The sequence below is a fragment of the Mustela putorius genome, unplaced genomic scaffold (genome assembly GCF_011764305.1).
Source record: "Mustela putorius furo isolate JIRA1106 unplaced genomic scaffold, ASM1176430v1.1 tig00000759_pilon_pilon_pilon, whole genome shotgun sequence".
In the NCBI taxonomy this organism is placed as follows: Eukaryota; Metazoa; Chordata; class Mammalia; order Carnivora; family Mustelidae; genus Mustela; species Mustela putorius.
In genome coordinates, this window is record NW_025421467.1 from 3,983,617 (window position 1) to 4,003,819 (window position 20,203).

Sequence of the window (20,203 nt, forward strand, 5' to 3'; positions counted from 1 at the left end):
ATCTTTCAGAATATAACTTTTTTTTTATTGTACAAAGTAATGATAACATAAAAACTTGTAAACTTTTAATATATAAATCTCATAAGTAACATCATCACAACAAAATATATAAGATAGATATTTTAACGCCTGCACATGAATGAATTAAAATGAATGAATTAAACTTCAGTGTGAATAGATTTAGTCTCATCATCTTTCAAAATATTTTGGCCTGTAGACCACAGCTTTATATTTTTTTTCCTGGATAGTTTTTAAACAAAATTTTAATTTTTTGCAATACACTTCTGCACCTTTCCACCTACCTGCCCCTCTTCCACATATAACACTGCTGCATCATCCTGTGTGGTTAAAGTGTGACCAAATGTAATTTAGTAAGGAGAGAGGTGAAGTGACACGAAGCATGAAATTTAAAAATGAATGTTACACTGCTTTTCATATTGAACACTTAGCATTAATTCACACTGCAAGCAACCCAATGCAAATATTTTGTTGCAAAATAGAGAAAAGTAAAGGACTTCTTTACATTCACTATAGTTGTGAGGAAGTTTGAAAAATTTCTATTCCAAGTATCAGACACAGGCACTTAGTTATGTACTGAGATTCAACTTCTGGCAATTTGAATATATATCCCTCAACCAATTATACTCCCACTATTAACTTAGGGCACTGACATATCCGGTACCACATGGATGCACCTATGTGATTCTGGCTGATTTCTGATGGCATCTTATAAAGCTACAGTCTGGATCCTTGGGTCTGACTCTGTCTTATATACTTCTTCCCCTAGGACAATGTCTTTGTTTTTTTGCCAGCCCTATTCCTACTATTTTTTTTTTTAACTTTGGAGAGAAGAAATCAATTTAAACTGACTAAAGGCAAGAAAAGAAAAGGATGAAGAAAATAAAAAGTATCAGTGGATACTAGAGAATGTTTCTAATATCTTGGTCAGACTTGCAAGGCATTACTAGAGATACTCCTAAGAGGTATTCCCAAAACCATTTTTCAACAATTAACATATGTTGGCCTGTGAGTTTAATAAGGCAAAATATAGGCTCACTGTGCCAGGCGCAACTATGAAATTATTTCTGATCTGCACGGTTTACACAATGAATCCTTTCTTCTATCCCACATTTTCAAAATAATTTGTCCTCTTATAAGAAATACTTGGTATATTTATATATCACCTCCATCTCCTGTATGGGCATTTTAAATGCTTGATCGTAATTTTGGAGCTATATGAAGTATAGCTTCAACTACCACTTTAGATAACAAAAAATTTGTGGGATACATGAATGATATATCAAAGAAATTCTGCTAAATCCACATCAATGAAAAACATAAACTATAAGAAGTCTCCTATTTTGGCCATATAATCTAGACATGCCACTTAATGAAAGTACATGAGGTACCAATGGTATGTCTTTGAAGGAATATATGGATGTTTAAATTCTTTGCTGGTTAACCCCCTTCCTCAAAGCCATAGGTCAAGTTCTCAAATGTCCTTCAGAATGTTGGATGAAAGGAATAAAAAAGCAATACTTAATTCCCATTGCAATCTACGGAAAGTAAAATGTTGGATTTTTGGTTAGGCAATCTTTTGATTTTGTGGGTTTCAGATCAAACCTAGTGCTTTCTACTTCATGTTTGGCACCATTCAAACCAAAGTTTTGAGACTTTTAAACCTTGTAATGCATCAGGTCAAGTATCAAATGATAAAAAATATTCAGTGCAAATCACTCTGGTGTTTTCATTTTAAATGCATATACACCTATGTCAGGGGGTAATGTGATGCTTATTGTTGCTGACTACCCATAAAAACAGAATTATTTTCTTTCAAAAATATCATTTATTATTTGTTTGCTAAAACCTATGCTTGCTATAAAGGAATTTACAATGAGAAAAGTGATGTTGACAAGTTCCATAAAAAGAAAGTGAACATAATTGACTAAAAACAATTTCTTTTCCAAATTTTATGTATCTGATGACTTTTCTTAGAGTTAAATTATAAAATTGATATTAAAATTATATTTTAAAATTGTAAAAAGTAACTAGGGCTTTCATTAGGTTTTTTTCACTTAAGACAATTTACTTATTATCAGAGCCCATACATTATAGAAATGTGAACTTTTTTTTTTTTATTTTTTATTTTTTATAAACATGTATTTTTATCGCCAGGGGAACAGGTCTGTGAATCAGCACTCACCAAAGCACATACCCTCCCCAATGTCCATAACCCCACCCCCTTCTCCCAACCCCCCTCCCCCCAGCAACCCTCAGTTTGTTTTGTAAGATTAAGAGTCACTTATGGTTTGTCTCCCTCCCAATCCCATCTTGTTTCATTGATTCTTCTCCTACCCACTTAAGCCCCCATGTGAACTTTTTAATAAATTTGTATGAAAATACTCTTCATTGGGCTCTTTAAAATGACTTTATCTTACTGTGTTCAAATAGATAGTCAGATTCAACTTATTTTACTTCCAAATACATCACCTTCTCTAGAAAGTATGCACATATAAGTACAACTTTCCTTTACTTACCTTTTCTATGAGATAGCAAAATATTTTAATCTAACCGGTCTACATAGAGCATTCATAATCATGTCATTGAAGTTAACTCCATCCTATACTAGCTCTAAAACAAACTGAATTTTCAGAAAAAAAGTAGAAAAAAATATTCACTATGAAAGATTTAAACATTGTAAAGAAGCTCCATAGTTCTGGCAAAATAACTGATATAAACTCAGAATGATTTTGAATATTATTTAGGGCAAAGCAGTAACTAGAACAGAGCAAGTTGTTCACACTGCTTTCCTACATCCAGGTCAGGGCACAGTGCCTATAATGAATGCCTGCATATACAGTGGGTTGTGTTAATTGAGCACTTACTAGATTCACCACTTTTATAGTAAATAAAAGGATGTCTGATTTTTGTCCAAAAAGAGATGCTCCCTCATTCTCCATGGTTGCTCACTGCAAATACAAAAAAAAAATGGTTCAGACCCAAGAAATGGCTCAAATAGAGCACTGAGAGACTTCATTTTTTGAAATGCCTAGCAAGAATTTTAAGGGCCCATAGTAGATTACCAATCCATCAGACTAAAAAAGATCACCATTCCATCAGATTAAAAAAAGATTACTAAAACCAAAAAACTTTAAAAATAATAGAGAATATTTTTAAAACTATGAAATACAATTCATAGAAATGAAAAATACTATAAAGATGAATTCAATGAAGAGATTAAACTGAATAGCTGCATAGAGAAGTAGTAAACTGGAATATGAGAAGAATCCTTTCAGAATAAAGCACAGAGATAAAATTTTGGAAAAGAGGGTAAGATAAAATAATACAATACAAAGATGAAACACTTAATAGAGTCCTACAAGTTGGAAATTTAGGTAGAGAAATTATTTAAGAGATAATGGCTGAAAACTTTCCAAAATGAACAAAGGACATCATACACATATTTAAAAGAAAAAAATCTGAATGAATCCTTAGCAAGTTAAATTAACTGCAATGTATACTGAGGTTCAACATATTGCACTTACTGAAAGACATAGCCAAAGGGAAAAAATTAAAATAAACCAAAACATATTAAAGAGAAGAAATTCTCACAAAGAACCTATAGTATGTTAACATCTGAATTCCTAGAGTTAAGTTTACCCATTTAACAGTTAATAAAACAAGAAATCCACTGAAGTCAAGATATTTGGTGTTCCACGGACATGTACGGAATGCACCAATGCCCCTTGGAGGGATTCATATAATACACTGCACAATCTTCTTGTCATAGGCTGTATCAGTGGGCTTTCCTTTTCTCTTCCTCTTGCTTTTCCCATCCTTTTGTTTCTCACAACCAAGAAACTCTAGGCTTTAAAACAGAGTCACTGCCAAAGTCTACTCCCCCATCCCCTCAAAGTTCTACCTTTCATTCTAATCTGGATAATCAAAGAATGTATTCCCATTGAATAAGATGATATTCCTGAAATATTACTGAAATAAATTCTGCTTATTATTTATTTTTTCAACTCACAAAGTTTATGCCTCAATCATTTAATGAAAAGTTATTCCAAAGTTGCATCATTAAGAAAACATGGATGCTGTAACTCTGTATATATATGTACGTGTGTGTATTTTCAAATTTCTCCTGTTCTCAAAGTAGTTAACAACAATATCAACCAAAATAAATAGTCTTACTCTTTTTACTTGGAACTTTTTAAAAAATATTCTGTTTCTATTTTCTCTACATCTATGTTCATGAAATTTTCTCCTTTTTTGGCTTGTCTGATATTACTCTTTGTTTTGTTTCATCCTGCTTTTTCACTTGTAAAATGAGGTACTGAAATGTGAAGGCTCTGATGTTAAGTTGGCTTAAGTGTTACCTCGGTCCTGCTATATAGGAGTTGTGTGACTGAAAATATTGTGCCAGCAGAGCCTCAGCCTTCTCAGTATTGAAATGATGATGACTGTATCACAGGCTCTTTTGAGAATTAAATATTTTAACATATAAATGGCTCAGGTTACAGTGTTTGTTTATTAAATGTTAGGTACTTCAATATACTTCTTCTTGCCTTTACCTTAACTCATCCCAAATGTATTTGACAGTTTCAGTGATTGCTTTATCTCCTCACTACTCCCAGTCCAAGTCTTCTAATCTTACGTCTGACCCAAGCATTCTTTTCTTTTCTAAATAACTCACTCCATCCATGCATATGATTTCTAGCCACTTTACAATGAAGATACCTTTATCTTCATGTCTAGCTTTGCTATCCTTTTCTCTCATGAATTACAGGTCATTTGGAAAGTTTTGTTCATGGAAAACACAGGCGGACTCATCGTCTGATTGTTTCATCAAGCCTAGTCTTCCTTACTGCAGTAAATGAACTCCAATCCATAGGCACTTTTTTTTAAAGTAAAGACTTCAAGAAGTTTACACAATTCCTTCCTCCTCCATTTTTCATATACAATCAGCAACTAAGTCTAGCTAATTCCATCTTCTAAATGATTATCAAATATATCTTCTCTCTCAAACTCTTCACACATTATTTCCTCAGTTACAGTACCCCAATAAGTCTACCTTCATAACACCTGTCTTCAGGATAAGTTCAAGCAAACTTATGTATCACTGGCAGAGCAATCATTCTAAAATCCAAATGCATTCTTCTACCTGGAATATTGAATCCTTATATTGTTTCTCCTAAGTCCCTGTGAAGTAACTGAAAAGAAAAAAAAAAATCTATGAAAAGAAACTCAAGCATTAACTTCTCAGGGAACAGTGGCCTCATCTTCCAACCATAGATTTGGTGTTTCATCTTGGTAGTACCATAGGAACAGAGACATATTTTTCAGGGACTTATGAATGTTTTTATCTTTCTCAGACCACACTTTATCATATTGTGAGCAGTGGTATAATCTTCTATATTTCTCACTAGATAAGGAGTTTTCTAACATCATATGTAATAAACACTTATTCAGTGATTAATAATTGTCAGGGAGTATGTTAAAACTATGCATAGATTACATCATTTAATCCTCATAAGCTCTTGTGAAGTAGATAATAGTATTATTATGAACAGTCAACAGATGAGGAAACTAAAGGGAGAGAGGTTAAGTAACTTGCTGACTATCTCTTGGCTAGATGGTAATGGAAGACAAAATTCAAACCTAGACAAGGTAGCTCCAGGCTGTTTTCTCACAAACTATACTATACTTTCTCCTTTAGAGATCAAGAGCCATTTCTCTGTTTATCTGTCTTAAATGTGCAGGACAATACTAAAACAGTAATAGACACTTTGTAAATATTCACTGGATGATTATTACATAAATGAATGAATGACAAATGAATAAATGAGTATTTTAATAGAGTGCTTTTTGCCTTGATATACTGGATTTGCATGGAGCATTGGGTGTGGGCATAAACAATAAATACTGGAACACTGAAAAGAAATAAAATGGGGGAAAAAAAATGATTTGGCCAGAGAGCAAGAAACTGCCTGCACTTAAAATACTAATGAAAACTATATTTGAGTTAAAACATATTAATGGGAAAAAATATCATATTTTTTAAATTTGGGAGTATTACAGACTATAAGGATTAAATGATTGCTGTTTTTAATAAATGTATAAGCTTGCTTTATGTTTAGATTCAAAATATAGCCACATACAAAATGAATCTGCAAAATTCTTTGTTTCCCCCCTCCCACTGACAAATTAAGCAATTTTAGAGATAGTGACCATGAGCAGCCTAATGAAATATGGTATCATCAGATTCCTCATCTGTAAAATTAGGACAATGGCCTATAGAGTCTCAAAGGTCCCTTCTAGTTCCATCATTTATAATCCTCTGACTTAATTTATATCATATGTTTTACTAGTGCACAGCATGTTTTCTTTTAGTTCCAGACTAATTTCTTTCGTTTTCTAAGTCTACAGACTAGTGCTAATTGTCATGCCTAATCTATAGGCCAATTTGTAAAGGAAAAAAAATCCATTGGGGATATTGCAAAGAATCCACAATTTACAGAGGATAGAGTGGGAAACCTGCTGTGCCTGGATTGAAACAGCTGTTTTAAGAACCTTAAGCATCTGGGGAAGTCATCCAGAGAAAGGCCATCCACTGTGCTTTGATCTCTCCACTGAAGCACTGCCTGCCCATATGCTTGGTGAAAGTCCAGCCTGTTAGACCCATGCCTAGGGCTAGCTTTCCCCCTTGTTTCTGCCCAGGAAATGGCACCAGAGTGTTTCTAAAGTGTAAGTGAAATAAAATTTCATTATGGTAGAGCTTTGTATGAAACTGAGGTTACATGATATTACATTAATTAAGCTAAGTAAGTCAACATTGTGCTTTATAAGCAGATAAAACAAAATAAAAAGGGAGGAAAGGGTAATGTTCAAAAACATGTGTGCAGAACTGGATAGTTTTTTTAAATGCTTCTCAAATATTTTCTCTTTTAATCCCCATAAGAGTCCTCTGAGTATACTCTAGTTACTTCCATTTTATAGATGGAGAAATTATATTCAGATAGTTGCTTAAGAGCCCCTAATTAGTAAACATGGGGTCTGGGCCCAAACTCAAATCTCCTGTTACAACTTCCTTATCCTTTCCATCACCATGTGTCACTGTAAGAGATAAGATGATAGGGTAGATATAGTCAAGGTATATTTAATTTCCTAAAATAAACTGTATCCATATATAGAAAGCAAAAAATATTTTTTGAACATTTTACTTTAAAATCTTTTTTAAAGAGAGAAGCAGGCATAGACAGACAGGGGGAAGCAGGCTCCCTACTGAGCAGAGAGCCCAACTTGGGACTTGATCCCAGGACCCTGGGATCATGACCTGAGCTGAAGGCAGAGGCTTTAACCCACTGAGCCACCCACGCGCCCTGAAAGCAAATATTTTTTATGGAACGAAGAATAATTTGCACTGGTTGTCATTTAAGAAACAATTTTATGTAGCTTATTTCCGTAAGAGCACAAATTATCTTCACAGAATATTCAATTTTATTATCTTATTCTCGATTAGTGAAAACAATAATATGATAGGACATTGATGATGTAAACTAATCAAGCATTCACACAAAAAAGACGTTTAAAGTCTTAAATGCAAACCCTTCTCCCGAAACCATGGGAAAAGTCAAAGGCATCACTCTGTTAGGACTAACTCATTTTTTATACCTACCTTTGTGAAATCATTAATTGCCTACCTTACCTAGTCTTTTCCTCGTTTATCAACAATACCTCAAAAAACTAAAAACAGCATTTTCCAGACTTTCTAGGCATACAACCTCTGAGTAGCACATAGTAGTTGTTGGGTGGCTCCAAAGGAAGTTCTTTAAGTGTGAACAACTCACTGAAATGAACATCTTGACTTTGCCCTTTTCTCTTCTTCCTGGAATGTTGGCATGGTGCTAGTTGTCTTTTCATAGTCCTTAAATGGCAGCTATACAAGTATGAAACACACTGTTATGGATGGCTGAACAGAGAAAGAACATACTTAATATTGTGATGAATAATGCAGCCACTGACTGACCCTATCCCAGCCTGTCTGGCTCTAGGCTTTTTCCATGATACAAATAAACTGATACTTGGTTAAATTGCTATTTTGGGGGTTCTCAGTTATATACAGATGAACATAATACTTGATATATTTACCCTGAACCAATCACTATATCCAGAAAGAAATATGGGAACTGACTGGCTTATGTCTGTCTATTGCCTCTCACCTTACTAATTTCTGTCCATTTATGTATTTTTTCCAATCAAGCTAGTCAGGGCCCACACCACAAAAACCTTATAGATGCTATAAAATGGGAGAAAAATCCAGGTACTGTGAGAAAGGGACAAGAAATAATGAATGATACGTAGTCCCTCACAAATGCCAACTATAATATCTACGTACCATATTTTATTTAACTTGTCCTCCATCTGGAGACATTTAGACTACTTCTATTTTATCATTATCATAAGCAATGTCTTGTTAAACTCTGTTGTAGATAAATCATTGTAAGAGTTTCTGTATATGTATGTGTTTTGTTTTTTCTTTTTAATAGATTACTAGGAAGAGAATTATTGGTACAAATCTTACTACATTTTTTATAATCCTTGACATATTTTGCTAAATTGATTTAATAATGTTTGTTTCAATCAAACTTCTGCTCCAGGTATAAGAATGCTCAAAGTAAAGTTACCATCATGATCACTATTTATTTCTATCATCATATATATTACACTTAGCTGCATATGCAAAAATTTAATTTAATTTGATTCAAACAAATATTTTTTGTTTTAGTTTTTGGATAGTATATTTATTTGTGAATCATGAATTAATTAATAAAAATTTCAAAGTATGTTAAGTATAATTTTAAATAAATGTCAATTAAAATCTGTGTCAGTGCTTCTCAAGCTTGAAAGGGCTTTTTCACCCTAGCTTTACTAAAGTATAATTGTATACTTTAATTGTATACTAATACTAATTGTAAACTAGTATATATTTAAGTTGTATAACATTATAACTTGATATCTGTTTACATTATGGAATGATTACTACAATCAAGTTAATTAACACATCATCACATCACAGTTACTATTGTGTGTGTGATGAGAACACTTTAGATTTACTTTTAGCAAATTTTAAGTATACAATACAGTATTATTAACTATAGTCATCACTCTGTACATTGTACATTCCTCATAACTGAATGTGCAAAACTTATTCCTCATAACTGAAAGTTTTTTTCCCTTTAACCAACATCTCCCCATTTCCCCCCTCCTATTCCCTGACAACCACCACTCTACTATTTCTAGGAGTTCAACTTTTTTAGATAGCACATATAAGTGAGATCATACAGTATTTATCTTTCTCTAATTTCAGTTATCATTATGCTCTCCAGGTTCATTCATATCATCAAAAATATATATATCATATATATACATATATCATATTTTCTTTATCCACTCTTTCCTCAAGAGACATTGTTTCCAAATGTTGGGTATTGTGAATAATGCTAGCAATAAACTTGGGAGTGCAGATAGCTCTTTGACATACAGATTTCATTTCCTTTAGATATATACCCAGAAATGAAACTGCTAGATCATACAATAATTGTTTTTATTTTTAATTTTAACTATATTTCCTTTTTGTGAACATTCAGTTTATGCCCTTAATTTTTCTTTTTTCCTTTTTTTTTAAGATTTTATTTGACAGAGATCACAGCAGGCAGAGAGGCAGGCAGAGAGGAGGATGCAAGCTCCCTGTGGGGCTCAATCCCAGGATGCTGGGATCATGACCTGAGCCCAAGGCAGAGGCTTTAACCCACTGAGCAACCCAGGTCCCCTGCCCTTAATTTTTCTAAGGACTGTATTATCTTTGTCTAAGGATTGTCTATGTCTTTTTCATAAGTGTTGAGTATTTTTCTACTTCCTTAACTGTATTTAAAACTTTCAATATTTTGAATGTCAAGATTTAAAATTTTAGAATAGCCCAAGTTTGTGAAGCATCTTTTGTGTTCCTACATTGCTTTTACATTTAACTTTAAATTAGTTAAGTACTACTCATTTATATTTTCTTATACCAAGGTATTTTATTAGTTTTTTAAAATGGCTTCTTGTTTTAATGATTATCCCTAAGGATAGTTAACTAATCTGATTTTTAAAAATTCTATTATTATTTTTATTTTTACCACTTTCTTTTCTATAGTTCCTTTGGATTGATGATATGTACCCAGCCTGTTTAGGAAAATGCTCATTATTTAATATATCTTATTTTCTTTTTAAATATTTTACTTATTTGAGAGAGAGAGAATGCACTTCAGGAGTATGAGCAGGGGGAAAAGCGAGGGTGAGGGAAGGAATCTCAAGCAGACTCTCTCTGACAGGAGGCCCATCAGGGCTGGATCTCAGAACTCTGACATCATAATCTCAGTTGAAAACGAGAGTCTGACTCTTAGGCAACTAAACCATCCAGGCGCCCCTAATATTTCCTCTTTTCTAAAACAAATTTAAGAATATAAACTCCCCGGGGCGCATGGGTGGCTCAGTGGCTGCCTTCAGCTCAGGTCATGATCTCAGGGTCCTGGGATCGAGCCCCGCATCAAGGCTCTCTGCTCAGCGGGGAGCCTGCTTCTTCCCTCTCTCTCTGCCTGCCTCTCTGCCTACTTGTGATCTCTATCAAATAAATAAATAAAATATTTTTAAAAAAAAAAAGAATATAAACTCCCCTCCAAGTTCTTATTTAGCGTCATTAAACCTCACACATCATGTGAAGTTTACTCACCTCATTTTCATAAACCCATTTTTACATTCCAGATCTATAGGTCTAAGAATGTGTTTGTTAGCGAGTTACTAATCTTATATTGTAATCATCATGTGGAGCTGATATTTTATAATTTGATGGCACTTTCTTTACAACCTGGAAACACCATTTTTTTTTTTGTAAATGTTGCATTAATCTCTGAAAAGAATGGGGGGATTCACATTAACAAGATGGTGAAATAGAACGTTCCTGATTTCTTCCTCCTCCTAAAGAGGGATGCAAGTAATAAGCGGCTACACATGTCGGATGGCTCTGTGAAAAAATCCAGAAACTGGCTGAGAATCTCCTATACACCCAGTGGCTGTGAAAATACACACAATGGAACACGGAGGAAGAGCTGAAACACACTCTCATCCTACACACCACCCCTGGCACAGCACCATACAATCCAAAAGGAATCCACTCCCACCTTTTTCCTGAAGAGTGAAGAAAAGTTTAGACGACGCAACCAAGGCACCAACCTTTACTATGGCCACCCGAGAGCTGACCCCTAACGCATGTATTTCTGGGAGTTGACAGAGATTCGTTGACCCTCTGGGACCACAGAGAACCAAGAGTTCACGTTAAACCGGCGCAAGAGCGCCTCCAGCCGCTAGTCCGCTCCGCTCTGTGCGGAGTGAGCCTCTGCCAGGAAGCTCAGCTCCCAGCTTCTCCCTGGAAGCCTCTAGACCAGGCTTTGGGATCTAATTTCAGGCTGGGGCTATAGGGTCCAGCTTCTAACTTTCCTACCTTTGGCGGCTGGCAGGGTCCTCAGCGAGCTTGGCCAGTTTCCGCCTGGTGAGACCTTGAACTCAGTAATATCATCACCCACCGCTGTTTTTCAGGGGGACTCGGTGCGAGCCACTGACACGTGAGGTAAGAGAGGCTCATGGGCACTTCCGGCGTACCTCCCGCCCGCCGTCCCCTTGCTCTTCTGAGGAAAACAAAGGAACGCCCACCTCTCGCTTCTTCCGGGAAGGATCCGGCCTATACTTCCCGAGACCTCGGGTCCCTGCAGCGGCCTGACGGTCTCCTGTGTCTGGGAACTCCTGAGGCCTGGCATTTGCCGCTCCTTCGCATCTCCGGTGAACAAAGCAGAAGCTTTAAAGGGCTGCAGGCTCTCCTGCGAGTCTGGGCCTCTCCCGCTCCTATAATAATGCCCACCTCCCACCTTCTCCTTGAAAGGGGTTAGACTGCACATCCAGGGCCTCGTCTTCTCTGACTTTTCTCCGGAGGTCTGGCTCCTAACTGGCTTGTCTCTGGCAGGTGATCCCCAGTCCCCCGGTAACCTGAAACGGCTGTGGGCACTAACTGCAGCACCCCTCCGGCCCTCTCACCCCAACGACGGAGCTAAGCCTCCAGCTAACCACCTATCTCCGAGAGCTGAGGAGGCTTGCCATTTGCTTGTCCCCTGAGAGTGACAGCAAAACAACCGTCAGAAAAGGCACGGCAAGAGTGCAGGCATTTGCCACACTCCGTCCCCCAGCTCAGGGCAGAGTGGGTGGGCACTCCAGCTCCCAGGTTCTCCTTGAGGAGAGAAGGAAGTGGACCGCACATCTAGGACGACATTTCCAGCTGCTCCTGGAAGGACTGGCTTCTACCTTGCCTGTCTCAAGAAACTGAGGCACACCTCATCTCCGGAGGAAAATGCTAACTATGTGAGGAGATGGTTATGGTACAATTAGCTTGACTATAGTAATCATTTCATTATGTGTATGTGTAATAAAATATCATGCCATAGACATTAAATATGCTTATTTTTTAAAATTTCCCGGGTGCCAGGGTGGCTCAGTGTGTTAAAGCCTCTGCCTTCGGCTTAGGTCATGATCCCAGGGTCCTGGGATTGAGCCCCGCATCAGGCTCTTTACTGAGCCGAGAATCTGCTTTCTTTTCTCTCTCTGCCTGCCTCTCTGCCTACTGTCTGTCTGTCTGTCTGTCTGTCAAATAAATAAATAATCTTTTAAAAAATTTTTATTTTATTTTTTTTTTGAAAAGGAAAGCAAATGTGTATGTTCAGCTTTTGGGGAGCAGAGCAGTGTTACTGATTATCTATTAGAACAATTCATAGATTATGTTGTTCAAATCTTCCAATTTTTCAACTGTTTTAGCTACATAGCTATCATTTTTAAGGATTTAGAATGTCCCTTATGATTTTAGATATCTTTTAACTAAAAACCTTTTTCTATCATGAATCACACCACATTTGTCGATAATGTCTTTTTACAGGAGAGTGGGGAAGACAGCAGATGTATATTTTTAAAATTTCGAATCCCACTCCTTTTTCAAAACTCTGCTGCTCACGTATCTCTTAGATAACATCTTTTATGCTATCCATAATTCACCCAGACCCTCATCAATATTATTATAGCCCTAAATTCTCAGAAATTGACTTCTGAGACTCATTATAAGAGGATGTTCCCTTATTGGCAGACTTTGCTTATTGATATAAGGAAGAGTGAGACACATTTCAATATAATGTGTGGTTTATGTAAATCTGATTTTTTTTTTTTTTAAGATTTTATTTGTCAGAGAGAAGAGAGAGAGTGCACAAGCCAGGGGGAGGGGCAGAGGGAGAAGCAGGCTTCCTGCTGAGCACGGGACTTAATCCCAGGACCCTGTGATCATGACCTAACCCAAAGGTAGACCCTTAACCAATAGAGCCACCCAGGTGTCCCTGTAAACCTGATTTTAAAAGCATATCCTTATAACTAATATACATAATATTTAATGTTGATTTAATATTTTACAAGCCCAATGATTTATCTTAGGTTAAACTTAAAATCATAAGATAAGAGATTTTGCTTGATTCTTCTAATATTAAATCAATTATATATTTTAATCAGTCAGACTCATGGACCGATTTTCAATGATAAACACACAGGAGACTTAGATTTAAGACAAACAGGCACTTTAATATATTCACTATGAGGATTATGCCATTGCTTTTTGAGGGAGTGGAACACTGATGTTCATCATCTTGGAATCCCAGCCTGGTATAAATGTGCATTAGACTAAATTCTAAGCAGAAGGTTTCATGAGGGATAACAAATAGTGATTAAGTTATAACTTTTTCTGATTTTGATGATTGATTTTTCCCTTGCAAATATACTCTAGTCATCTTGATTGGATTTGAGGATATTACACATATTTACAAATTGTCCTGAAGGATGAGCTATTTCTCGGATGGCACCTCTCAAATATTACCTTTTGATTTTTCCACCTTTTCTCTTCTGTGGCTAGTCTTTTACTGAAATTAAAGGGACACATCTTTCAAACTTATTCTCAAAATTCTCACTTCATTAATTTTAAGTGTTCTTCCTGTCCTTTAGCTGCTAAAAGTAAATCAGAACCATTCTCAATGTTTCTTGACCTATAAGTGGCTTTTGATAACATAGAAATTTCACTAAAATAAATGCTTTTGATATATATTTTTAGCTCATAATCCTTTAAGCTATTTTAAAGTGCTATTGATTGAATAACTTAAAAAAAGATACATTTTCAGTTTTAAATGATAAAATGATTTTCCTGTATCACATAATTTTCTATCCAATATTCTATAATTTTGTTTGCGATTATGTAATCATAGGCTCCTAAATAATAGCTCTGTAAATCTTCAAGATCTTTTAATGTTTTACATATCCTAACTCATCTTATTCTCATACCACTTTACAGAGAAGGAAATGAGTCACAGTGAACTCAGATGACTATCCTAGGTCACAAAGCTGGTAAGAAATGAAGCAAGGATTTAAATCAGACCAGCCTTGTCTGGTATCCTCTGGGCTTTATTGGAACTTCTGGCAACATAGGATAAACAATAAATCAAACTGCATATTATTATACACAAAAGAATATGGGAAACTTTTTAAAGGGATTCAAAGGAGAAAAAATATAGCATTGTCTTGGAAGTAGAATGACAACGTACCAAGCGTGGACAGTATTTTTAACAAGGTAAGTGTAAAGTAGAAATTGGACAGTTCCATTATTTCTACTACTTATTAGTGTAACTTACTCTTTCTCTTATTTTAACCCCAAAATATTTTCCCAAAGGAGTTTGTAAGAATGATGTTATGCTCCTATCATTACATATTTTTTTGTGAATGTTTTAGATAATAATCAAGAAAGACTAAAGGATAGATAATCAAAAGAAAGGAAAATTATCATTAGTCTTATTAGCCTTTGCAGAAGTGATTCTTTTAAAAAAATTTTTTCAGTATAGTTAATGTACAGTGTTACATTGGTTTCAAGTGTACAATACAGTGATTCTATGATTCTGTACATTACTCAGTGTTTATCACACTAAGTGTACTTTTAATCCCCTTCACCTATTTCACATATCCCCTCCCCTGACCTCTCCTCTGATAACCATCAATGTGTTCTCTATAGTTGAGTCTGGTTTTTGTTTTTTTGGTTCTTTTCCTTTTTCTTTTTTCATTTGTTTTGTTTCTTAAATTACACATATGAGTGAAATCATATGGTATTTGTCTTTTTCTGACCGGCTTATTTTGCTTAGCATTATATCCTTTAGATCCATCCATGTCATTGCACATGGCAGCATTTCATTTTTTTTATGGCTAGGTAATATTCAATTGTATGTATGTATACCACATCTTCTTCACCCATTCATCTGTTGATGGACACTTGGGCTGCTTCCGTATCTTGGCTACTGTAAATAATACAGTAATCATTGGGGTGCATATATATTTTCAGATTAGTGTTTTCATATTCTTTGAGTAAATATGCACTAGTGGAATTACTGGATCATGTGGTAATTCTATTTTTTAATTTTTTTGAGGAACCTCCGTACTCTTTTTCACAGTGGCATTCCTACAGTTTGCATTCCTACAAGAGTGCATAAGGGTTCCTTTTCTCCACACCTTTGCCAACACTTACTGTTTCGCATGTTTGATTTAGCCATTCTGACAAGTCTGAGGTAATATCTCTTTGTGGTTTTGATTTTCATTTCCATGAAGATGGGATATGTTGAGCATCTTTTCATGTGTCTGTTGGCCATCTGTATGTTGTCTTTGGAGAAATGTCTGTTCATGCCTTCTGCTCATTTTTTAAATGGATGTGTGTCTATGCCTGTGTGTATGTGTCTGTGTGTATGTGTTAAGTGTGTAAGTTCTTTATATATTCTGGATTCTGACCCTTTATTGGTTGTGTCATTTGCAAATATCTTTTCCCATTGAGTTGTCTTTTCATTTCATTTTTTTTGGCTGTTGCTGTTTTTTTGAATTTTGTTTTTGTTTTTGCTTTTGTTTTTTGCTGTGCATAAGCTTTTTACCTTATGTATTTGCAATAGTTTAATTTTCTTTTGTTCCCCTTGTCTCAGGAGACATATGAAAAATGTTGCTACTTCCAATGTCAGAAAAATTACTGTCTGTGCTGTCAGGGAAATTACTGTCTGTGCTCTCTTTTAGGATTTTTATGGTGTCAGGTCCCACATTTAGGTCTTTAATCTATTTTGAGTTTTTCTCTGTGTATGGTTTGTAAAGGTGGTCCAGTTTCATTCTTCTGCATGTTGCTATCCAGTTTTCCCAACACCATTTGTTGAACGACTGTCTTTTTCTGATTGCATATTCTTGTCCTTTTTTGTCAGATTAATTGACCACATAATTGTGAGTTTATTTCTGATTGTTTTTTTAAAAAATATCTCCCAAGAAGCTCAATTAAAACATTGTTGAAACCTTAAAAATTCATCTTATTTGAATATACAATTTGAAGAGTTCCATATGGCAACATAAAATATAAAATGCCTAGTTAAATGAATAAAAATATACAGAACTTAAAAATGTGCATTATAAATGTTTCTTAGAAGGAAACTGAAGCAAACAAATAATTGAATTATATACCTAATAATAGAAGGTATTATCTCTGTTAATTTACTGTGCACATATTTATTGAATAATCAGTTTATGGCAAATACCCCATGGATAAAATGTATGAGCCAAACATTGCCTTTACAGAACTTACTATCCAGCGGCAGAAGGATTAGTCATATGGCCTATAAAGTTATTATATAATAGAAGACTGTAACCTAGTAAAGGAGTTCATAGGAACTACTCTAAGAAAGAGATAAAATATGTAAAATCAAAAATAATTTGAAGAGGCTCCTACCTGCAGTGGGTGCGAGTGGTTAGCCTCTTCAAGGCAAAAGGAACCTTTAAGACTCTGGTTGGAGCAGAAACAGCAGTATCGGGGGAAAACTCCTGTGGAATTAAAGTATGGTGAGTGAAAAGAAGTACATTGAAAGGTGAGACTATGATAGGGGGTATATATCAGATGATGTTAATCCTACTTAGACATGGTAAAGATGTGCTCTTAAGAGCAAAGGAAGACCATGGTAACATTTCAAGTAAGAAGAAAGTGTGATCCTTTTTTTTTTTTTTTTTTTTTTTTTTTTTTTTTTTTTTTTTTTTTTTTATAAACATATATTTTTATCCCCAGGGGTACAGGTCTGTGAATCACCAGGTTTACACACTTCACAGCACTCACCAAATCACATACCCTCCCCAATGTCCATAATCCCACCCCCTTCTCCTTTTTTTTTATTACCAACAAAAATCACCCTGGCTGCAATGAGAGAACAAATTAAAAAGGGGATAAGAATTCCCTGAAAGACAAGAAAGGAAAGCATAGAAGATGAAGACAAAGAAGACACCCAGGCCTAGGGATGGAAGTAGTATCGTTTAGTGAGATAGAAATATTGAAAGAACTGGAGCACCTGGGTGGCTCAGTTAGTTGAGCATCTGACTCTTGGTTTTGGCTCAGGTCATGATCTCAGGGTTGTGAGAGCCCTGTGTTTAGCTCTGCTCTCAGCTGGGAGTCTGCTTGAGATTCTCTCTCTTCCTGTGCTCCTCCCCAGCTCACCCTCTCCCTCTCTTTCTCTTTAAGAAATAATTGAATAGGGGCACCTGGGTGGCTCAGTGGGTTAAGCCGCTGCCTTCCACTTAGGTCATGATCCCAGGAGCCCCGCATCGGGCTCTCTGCTCAGCATGGAGCCTGCTTCCCTCTCACTCTCTCTGCTTGCCTCTTTGCCTCCTTGTGATGTCTCTCTATCAAATAAATAAATAAAATAAAAATAAAAAAAAGAAATAATTGAATAGATATTTTAAAAAATTGAAAGATTAAAAGATTTGAGGAAATCAGAAAATAGAACAGGAATTTAAAAAAAAAGTAAACCAAGCATCTCTGTATCTCTATCTGCACTGTTTCTCTCCCTTCTCTAGATATATAAAAAGAATTTTATATAATGAAAGAATTATTCAATGAATAGTCATGGGACAAAAAATAACTGTGGAAGACAAGTTAATTATATAAATTTCAAAACATTTAACAAATTAAATTTCAAATATAGTAAGTATTTAAAGTCATGTTTAAAAATTTTAAAATTTAATTAGAAGATTACCCAAGTAAAATAAAAATTAAATATTCTTAGGAAATATTTTGATTATTAACTTAGGCTCTTGACTTCAAACAGATACTTTTGTACTGTGTTTTGACGTGGGGCTGGAATTTTGCAAACCAATTTTTTCCTTTGATAGATGGTTCCTTATTAGAGTCTTTCAGTAGAGGTAAAGAAGGTTGTAGGAAGAAGAACGTGTGACTTCTGTTAGCTTCCTGCTTCTCTGGCCATCACCACAGCACTTCTTTATCCTTAGAGCAACAAAGAACCAATTCCTGTGGTAGCAGCTGATTACACTTTTCAATCTTTTAATGCTATGGGAAAGCATAACTTTCTGCTGTGGCATCTCATACATAGCCCCATCTTAACATCTTCTGTTCCTCAGAGATCTGAGTTCCACATTCAGAGGACTCTTCCTCCAGGTTTCTAAATGCTACCTATTCCAACCTTAACTCTTTGTTTCCCAGCCATGAAAGTGGTAATTGCTTCCTTCTGTGATACTTTAGTATCTCCTTTTTGTCTTTCTAGTTCTCTGAGACATGGTGTATAATTCTTTATACCAAAAACTCTGTTAAACTGTCTGTTGAAATTTTTGTATCTGGACTAGACTGGCTGATACAGTACTGTTATTTAACTATGGATATCCTTTAAAGAAATCTTAAAAGGAGAGATTTACAGACCTGTTAATGTTAGAAAACCTACCAGTGTTCTGTGGGAAACTACTATTTGTTAAATACTTCTCTAAGTGTTAGGAACACAGGATTTAAGACAAACTTTGTTTACTCCTGCAAGAAAACAAATGAATAAATAAAAGGAGGAGAGTAGAAAGAAATGAAATTAGATAAGAAATAAAATTGATTAAATAAATAAAATTAGCAACATTTATTATATGAAGACAAAAATGGGTAAACACAGCACTGGATTAGTGGTACTCAACAGTCAAAAACAAGGTTATATTTTTCAAAACCATTCTTTATGTAATTGAAGGATGTTAAGGCCAACTTAAGAACCCAATTGAGGGGCACCTGGGTAGCTCAGTGGGTTAAAGCCTCTGCCTTCGGCTTAGGTCATGATCCCAGGGTCCTGGATTGAGTCCCGCTTTGGGCTCTCTGCTCAGCGGGGACCCTGCTTCCTCCTCTCTCTCTGCCTGCCTCTCTGCCTACTTGTGATCTTTGTCTGTCAAATAAATAACTAAAATCTTTAAAAATACAAAAAGAACCCAAATGATATATGTCTCATATTAAGGATTTTAGAAATTTTCTTCTTTACAGCATTTTTCTATAAATGGTTGTTAAATGGATATTAATACATCAAAATTGCAGAAATGTAATGATAATGAAGCTTTAAGATCTAAAAAGCTTTCAGATATACTATCTATTTGTGACACAAAGAATAACTGAATAAATAATCATTTTCATAATTATTTTCTCATTAGTTCTTAAAATTATATTAATTCTTTCAAATACTCTTTCTCATGAAACAAATACATATTAAATACTTACTATATGCCTTGCACTCTTTCATGTGCTGATGACTTCTTTGCCTCCATGATATGGAACCAGTACCATCAGTATGTAAAAAAAATAAAAATAAAAATAGTTGACTGACATTTTAGTAGTAAAACTCCTATGAGGATCTTTTTTTTCTTTTTTAAGTCAATACCTATCCAAGGATTTGAAATCCCCTGGACAAAATAATACCAGGAATTTCTCCTCTAATATACACCCCTCCCTTTTAAAATTAATGTAGTTTAATAGAAGAAAGAACCTTGATTGTGGAAATCATTGCATTAACATACCTCTTCAGCAAAATACTATCATGCTCATTCTGCAACTCTTAAATTACCAAGTGTGTCAATTTCAGACATCTCAGATAACAAATGTTCTGATTTCTGGCCACTCTCTTCTACTTTCCTATTCTATATCCAATTTTAAAATGTTTCACCCTAATAGTTCCTCTAATTTATTAACCCTGTGTTGTTTGCAGAATGAGAGGTCTATCATTTTTCC

General features: G+C 35.2%; 1 long non-coding RNA gene across 1 annotated transcript; it reads right to left on the bottom strand.

Moving 5' to 3' along the window:
- Positions 1-2,873: 2,873 nt before the first annotated feature.
- On the bottom strand, positions 2,874-11,707 carry LOC101693118. The gene is made up of 3 exons (XR_201316.3): positions 11,540-11,707; positions 7,851-7,939; positions 2,874-2,969 (listed from the first exon to the last, which is right to left on the bottom strand). It is a non-coding gene; the product is annotated as an uncharacterized LOC101693118 (long non-coding RNA).
- Positions 11,708-20,203: the final 8,496 nt, after the last annotated feature.